Source organism: Amia ocellicauda, unplaced genomic scaffold (genome assembly GCF_036373705.1).
Source record: "Amia ocellicauda isolate fAmiCal2 unplaced genomic scaffold, fAmiCal2.hap1 HAP1_SCAFFOLD_46, whole genome shotgun sequence".
Lineage (NCBI taxonomy): Eukaryota > Metazoa > Chordata > Actinopteri > Amiiformes > Amiidae > Amia > Amia ocellicauda.
Genome location: NW_027102982.1, coordinates 754,608 through 761,705, shown reverse-complemented (window position 1 = coordinate 761,705; position 7,098 = coordinate 754,608). Strand labels below are relative to the sequence as shown.

General features: G+C 40.2%; 1 non-coding gene across 1 annotated transcript; it reads right to left on the bottom strand.

The window, feature by feature from the left end:
* Window positions 1-2,752: 2,752 nt before the first annotated feature.
* LOC136736113 (U5 spliceosomal RNA) lies at window positions 2,753-2,867 on the bottom strand. The gene has a single exon (XR_010811552.1). It is a non-coding gene; the product is annotated as a U5 spliceosomal RNA (small nuclear RNA).
* Window positions 2,868-7,098: the final 4,231 nt, after the last annotated feature.

Below are 7,098 nucleotides of genomic sequence, written 5' to 3'. Positions count from 1 at the left end.
TGTTCGTGTCTCTCCACTCTGCTCTGAAGTTTCGAGTCGTCTCTTCGTCATCATCAGCAATGCTGAATAAATCAAAATTGCGAAAGCAAGCAGTGGGAATCACGCTGTAAGAGTCTTTGTCGACCCCGCTTTCCCACTTCACCAACGCGTGCATCACCGCCATACTACCTTCACCTTCTCGTCCGTTTTTTCTGCGCGTTTTTCCCCCGACAAGTCACGGCACAAAAAACAGTCCCGCTCTGCATTCTGGTACTTGGCGTTCTTAATAACACCAACAGGGTGTAATCGCATAGACCACTCGAGTATAAAGTACTACATATCCCATCTGTTACAGTTTTTTTTCTTCTTCTGAAACTGCAAGCGCACTACATAAAGTTTGGCAAATGAAGAAATTTGGATGATGAGTTTACAATCTTATAAACAGTATTTAAGTAAACCTAGATATGCAATTCCAAAAAGAACAGCATCGAGATGGAGAAACAGGATAAAAAAATAATAATACAATGTTTATACTTTTTGTATTTTAATTACAGTATGTAATTATTGCCTTTTGATTTACATTTACAGAAAAAGAACGGAGGCAAACGTGGACTACCCAACAAGAAGCAACAAAGTTACTAAAATATCAGATTCTCAGGTAAGCTTCATGCAGCCATACATGTATAATTATAAAATCAATCCAAAAAATAGACCTTGTTTACCCTACAACTGATTTGAGTGTTAATTCTATTTAAGATATAAAAAAATATTTTGTTTTCTGAACTAATAATCTGTGAACATTCTATTATCTCTATAATTTTAATTAATACATTTATTTTATTATTGGTGGAACATTATATTTTTCAGCTCAGATGATTTCACATACCATCAATTTTTCTGTTAATAAATGTGCAAAAACAAATCAGATGGATAGGCCCCTACATATGAACATTAAGTTAAAGGCCTAGAGTGAGTGTTCTTCACTTCCAGTCATGGCGGGCCACAATCCAGCTCTTTGTAACTCATCAACAACCAAAGACCTGGGAAAAGGGTTAAATGGTTTCAGTTAAGCCAATTAGGTAATTAAGAGCTCAACTGGAAAAAAAACAGCAGGCATAGGGGTACTTTAGGACCACAGTCACTGATATAACCTACAATGTTGTTGTAATGAAAATCAGCAGACAGTGGGCCTCCTCCAGGACTAAGGTTGAGAAGCACTGGTCTTGAAGACCACAATAACAATCGACCTCAAGGGCTAGGGATATTCGAGGTGATGCTAAACCAGTCCTGAATGTTTAAATATAATGTTATTTTCTTGTAGTGTGCCGTTGCTGTTAATGCAACCAGTTATATTGAGCCATCAAATACAGAAGCTGACGAAAGACATCAACATGTGAATTTAGTTGTAAATTTAAAGTGTGTGTGAAAGGTATTTTGTATATGGAGATTAACCCATAGTTTCACAGATAAATTGTGGACCAGTGATATTCAGGATCTTCAAAACAAGTCCTGAATGCTCAAACTTAACACTTCTTTTTTTAGAGTGTCGTTGCTGTCAATCCAGCCAGTGATGTGGAGCCATCAGATACAGAAGCTGATGAAAAACAACATGTAAATTTCCTAAATTAATATGGTGCATCAAAATACTTATTTAGCACTTTCAACTGTTTCTTTGTGATTCCTAAAATTACTTTACAGGCTGGGGCTGGGGGAAGACACTGCGCCCGCCTGGAGAAGCCTGTACAAGCCCCCCTCAATAAGAGAGCTGGCAATCTGCAGTGGAGGGTGTTACACACCATTATTGCTGTCAATTCTTTTATTACTGTTCTTAACCCTGCTGTGTCCGACGCCTGCCCATTCTGTGCTCAGAGAGAGACCGTGTTTCACTGTTTCAGCACTTGCTCTCGGTTGTCACCCATTTTTAGTCTTTTAACTCGTCTTTTTACTGATCTTAACCTGATTTTTAACACAAAGGTTTTTATTTTAGGGGCGCGATACACCAGAAAGACCAAACATGTGGACCAGCTGGTAAACTTCTTGCTGGGCCAGGCTAAAATGGCCGTCTATAAGACTAGGAAGAACAGAGTGTGTGGGGAGGGCAGTGAGGATGCAGTGAGAGTGTTTGCCATGCTGGTCAAGTGCAGAGTCAGACTAGAGTTTAACTATTACAGGCTGATGAATGATTTGGAGAGTTTTGAACAGGTCTGGTGTATTAATGATGCCCTTTGTGAATTGTATGACGGGGAGTTGGTTTTTATTATGTAATTCATTTATAGGGTTTAGTATTTGATGGTTGTTTTGTTGTGTGTATTGGGTTGCTTTCTTTAAAAGTGTACAGATCAGTGGCGGAGTTAATGCTTGTTGGGGGGAGACAAACAAAGGGGAACACTATTTTTTATTTATTTATTTATTTTCTTTTGTATGAATTATTGCGTGTTGCAAACAGGCAATGAAGTCTGATAAAAGTCAAAAAGTCTCTCTCTCTCTCACACACACACACACAGCCAGCAAGACACACAGAGCCAGCCAGCTCAGCGATGACATCACAAACATCTCTCTCAGGTGACTCCTATGACATCACAGAGCACGTACATTCCGTTGCTTGCCGTCTGTCAACCACTCAGTCACTGCCAGCCAGACTGGCTGGCTGACTGGATGGTGGGGCTGCTTGCTGCTGCTGCGTACCTTAGCAAGCTTATTTGCTTGACCGGCCTTCCTCCTCCGCCCACATGCCCACCTATGTCCGATCTGCTGTTCACCTGGATCACAGCTCCGCCCCAACAAGGCAGAGCCTCCCAAGAATGGTACAAACTCACCCACGATCCCCTCCACGGAAAGCTATAGCAAAAGGCAAAAGCATTATACGTAATGAAGAGGAACCCGAGTCCAAGACGCATCCGACCAGCCATACATATTTGTGTGTATTAAAGATCACATTTTATTACATTTAGATTTTCTGTACTTTATTACATTTTTTTGTGATTTTTAAATGTATTGTTTCTTTTCCTTATATATGTATGTATGTATGTGTGTGTGTGTCTGTGTGAAAGTGTATGTGTTTGTGTGTCTCTGTGTGAAAGTGAGTGTGTGTGTGTGTGTCTGTAAGTGTGTGTGTCTGTCTCTGTGTTTGTGTGTCTGTCTCTGTGTGAAAGTGAGTGTGTGTGCGTGTGTCTGTCTGTGAAAGTGTGTGTGTGTGTGTGGGTGTGACAGTGTGTATGAGTGTCTGTCTGTCATGTAACTCGCACATCTGTGAGGGCACCATTTTTGCAGAAAGAGATGTACACATTTTGGAGCAACATATGCTGCCATCCAGACATCGTCTTTTCCAGGGACGTCCCTGCATTTTTCAGCAGGATAACGCCAAACCACATTCTGCCCAGATTACAAGCGCATGGTTGCGTAGGCAGAGAGTGCGGGTGCTAGCATGGCCTGCCTGCAGTCCTGACCTGTCTCCGAATTGAGAATGTGTGGCGCACTATGAAGTGCAAATTAAGACAACGAAGGCCCTGTGCAGTTGCGCAGCTGAGGAAATGCATAATGGATGAATGGGGGGAAATCCCGCTTGCTAAACTTAACCAAGTGGTGCCTTCAGTGCCCAAGTGCTTAATAAGTGTTATTAAAAGAAAAGGTGATGTTACATAGTGGTAAACAGTCGACTGTCCCAACTTTCTTGGTTTCTTTTCACTGCTAATGAGATGCTGTAGAGTGAGTTAGTTATATTGCTTTCAGGAGCTCTAATCGTATTGATGAGTTCATGCAGCATTTGTAATTGAATTTCAAAAAGAAATCCTTGCTGTCTGGCCTGTGTGTATGAGATGTACTCTGTCAATCTTTGGCTAACAACTGAAACATTGGTAGAACAGAAATGGCAACATAAAAAAGAAAAGTACATTTTAAAAGAGCACATTAAATAGGATGAATATACAGTTTTTTACAATCACTTTGTCACTAATTTCAGAACCTTGATGTCATTTTTCAAAACTCTAGACACAAAACTCAAAACGGTCATCACTTGTAACACAGGCTGTCCAATGTTCAAAACATTGCATTGTGCATTCATATCTTTAAAGAAACCTTGCACTTGCAGACTTGTTGGTTCAAATAATTCATTTATCATGAAATACCATAGTAACATTTATTTAGATCACCCACACAGAAGATACCGATAGTTTCACTGTGTAGTTGTTCGTACAATCATTAAATATTGTAGTACAAAATATGTGATACATGTTTCATTATGGTACTACACATAAATACATCACTGTAAAAGGACTAGTAGAGAGAATACTACAGACACAGTGGAATCATTGAACAAAATCTGAAATGTATTGATGCAATACAATCAAATCACACCATAGGTTTCTTTGAATCCATGCAACAATAATTAGCTACAAAAAAGAACAAAACTACAGTAAAATGTCAACTGCAGTGTTCCTCACCTGGCTTAGTGTAAAAAGCAAAACAAAGGATTGATTACTGTACTTCTAAATTTCCATCAGCCCTGTGTTCAGGTTCAGGTTCTCACAACCATTTTTCACAAGAGGCATCTTGAAACTGAACATACCTGAACATACTCAGTCATCAGCTGCTTCACTCTGTCTGCATTTCTTTCAAAAGGCACACTATACTCTGTGCTACACATTGGTATGCAGTATACAGTCATTTGACAATTGAGAGTAGCCTAATGTTTAGTGCATGCTGAAGACTTGCCGCTTCTCAGTACGGAAATTTCTGATGATTGAGGCCACAGTTGATCCTGAGTTGATTCTGAGGTTTGATTGAATCATTGTAGCTGCCTCAGTCATGGTCATGCCATGATTTACAACATGCTCTACAACTATTTCTCGGATTTCACTGGACACTATTTGCTGTTGCTGCCGCTGTCTGGTCCGTGGCCTTGTCCTCTACCACGTTCCCCCAACACCTCTCAAATGAGGCCCATGGCTGCCTCTCTGGTGAGGCCTAAGCCCTCCTCTATGACGAGGCCCACGACCACCTCTCAGAAGGGGTGCATGTCCCCTTCCATTCCTTTGACCACCACGTCTTCCTCCTCCCACTGCTTGACCTCTATTGTGACCTGGATGACTTGCCGGCTCCATGTTATCACTGTGTTGCTGGGGTGGATAGCACTCATTTCACTCGATACTCGTACCACAATGTGAAATCAATCATCAATAACCAGTTGGCAGTATTGGAAAAGCAATTACAAGGGCCTGCATACATACAGTAATGTCAAATCTGATGTGGAAGAACAATCATCTTCAACCAGGTTGGAGCGTTAGTTGCAATGCCTTTAATACACGCAGCGTGGAGAGGAACAGTGACTCAAGTAGATCCCAAAGTCGCTCTGCCTTCATTTTAACAGTCAGAGCTTTTATACACAAAAATCAAAGAGCTGGTTATAATCAGAAAGTCATTACTATGTTATCTTAAAAGTTAGCTAAGCAGAATTTATATCATTATAGGACAGAGTTCATAGATCAACACATGGATTAGGGAGCAGGCACTTCAATCATACTGTTTGACATTGTCTCCAAGATTCTCATCGTAAATAACAAACAGAAATCAAACTACCTTCTGGCCTGACCTTCTAGCTTGACCTTATCTTTCTTAAGTATACAAGAGAGAAAAACAGGTATTAGAGAAAAAAATTCTAACTTTCCTTCCACACTGCAAACATGGTGTGGAAAAGTGCTACATGATGATGAATGATGATGAAATATTACATCCATAGATAATGTAGTCCAACTGGTTCATGCTCCTCGTTTATTGATGTCAATGGATCTCATTATCCTGAAACTTTCATGATCGAAACATGGAATATTGTTTGTCAGTTTCCATAAAATTATGCATTAAGAGTAATGCAACAGTCACTTATCATTTTGAGCAGCTGTATCAATTGATAGTTAGATCTTTGTAATGAAATGAATAGACAGTGATCTCAGATGTAATGTGTGAATTGCATTTTGAAATGGTAATACTTTGATGTTAAGTTGTGTCATTTTAGTTCAATGAACAAATGATCTGAGGTTGATGTGTATTGTATCCAAGCAATTGTAAAAAAGTGTTAGAGTTTTGAAAAATGTGCATTTTGATCATCGGGTGTGAGTTTAGTGTCTAGAGTTTTGAAAAATGACATCAAGATTCTGAAATGAGTGCCAAAGTGATTGTAAAAAAGTGTAATATCAGGGGACAGTGGCTATTAGTGATCTGGCCTTCCGTGGCCTCTGTATTAATGTAACAGGTCACATTGTATGTGTACACTGATACTTGATAGTATAATATAGTACAAGTAAAAAACATACATAGGTATCATAGAAGTATTTTGCAGAAATGATTATGGATAGTTATCAAAATGGAGAGGAAATGCTAAATCCAGTCTCCCCAGGCTGAGCTTCTATTGCTGCACCTGCTGGCCCCACTATATGGATAGAGCCACACCAAGTACAAGAGTCTCCCCATTGCTATTTATATCTCCCTATCCAGTCTTCTATAGGTGTCAGGGTGGGGTGCCTATTCCCCTGCATGCTTTGAAACCTATAGCACCTGGGACGCACACTTGGGATCCGGTTCCTCTGCCCCTCACATACACATGAGGAATCCTAGGTGCTCAACACGTCATACTGTCTCTTTCATCTCATGTGTAAACTATGGACAAATACATGACTAAACGTGTTTAGTTGCTTTTCCCAGAATGCTTTGCGCCACAATATGCAAATAACGGGGACTATGATTGGCTCCCTGACATTACCCACACTGCGACTGATGCTACCCATTTCACTACCCAACAAAGACCCATAATATGCGTGTGTCTGTCTGTCTGTCTGTCAAAGTATGTGTGTGTGTGTCTGTGTGTGTCTGTGTCTGTCTGTCTGTGTGTGAAAGTGTGTGTGTGTCTGTCTGTCTGTCTGTCATGTAACTTGCACATCTGTGAGGGCACCACTAATGCAGAAAGAGATGTACACATATTGTTTATTTTCCATATATATGTATGTATGTATGTATGCATGTCCAATTGCTTTGACAATACAAATGAATTGAATTGAGAGGGAGAGAGAGAGAGTAAGAGAGAGAGAGAGAGACAGACAGACAGACAGACAGAGAGACACACACACACAC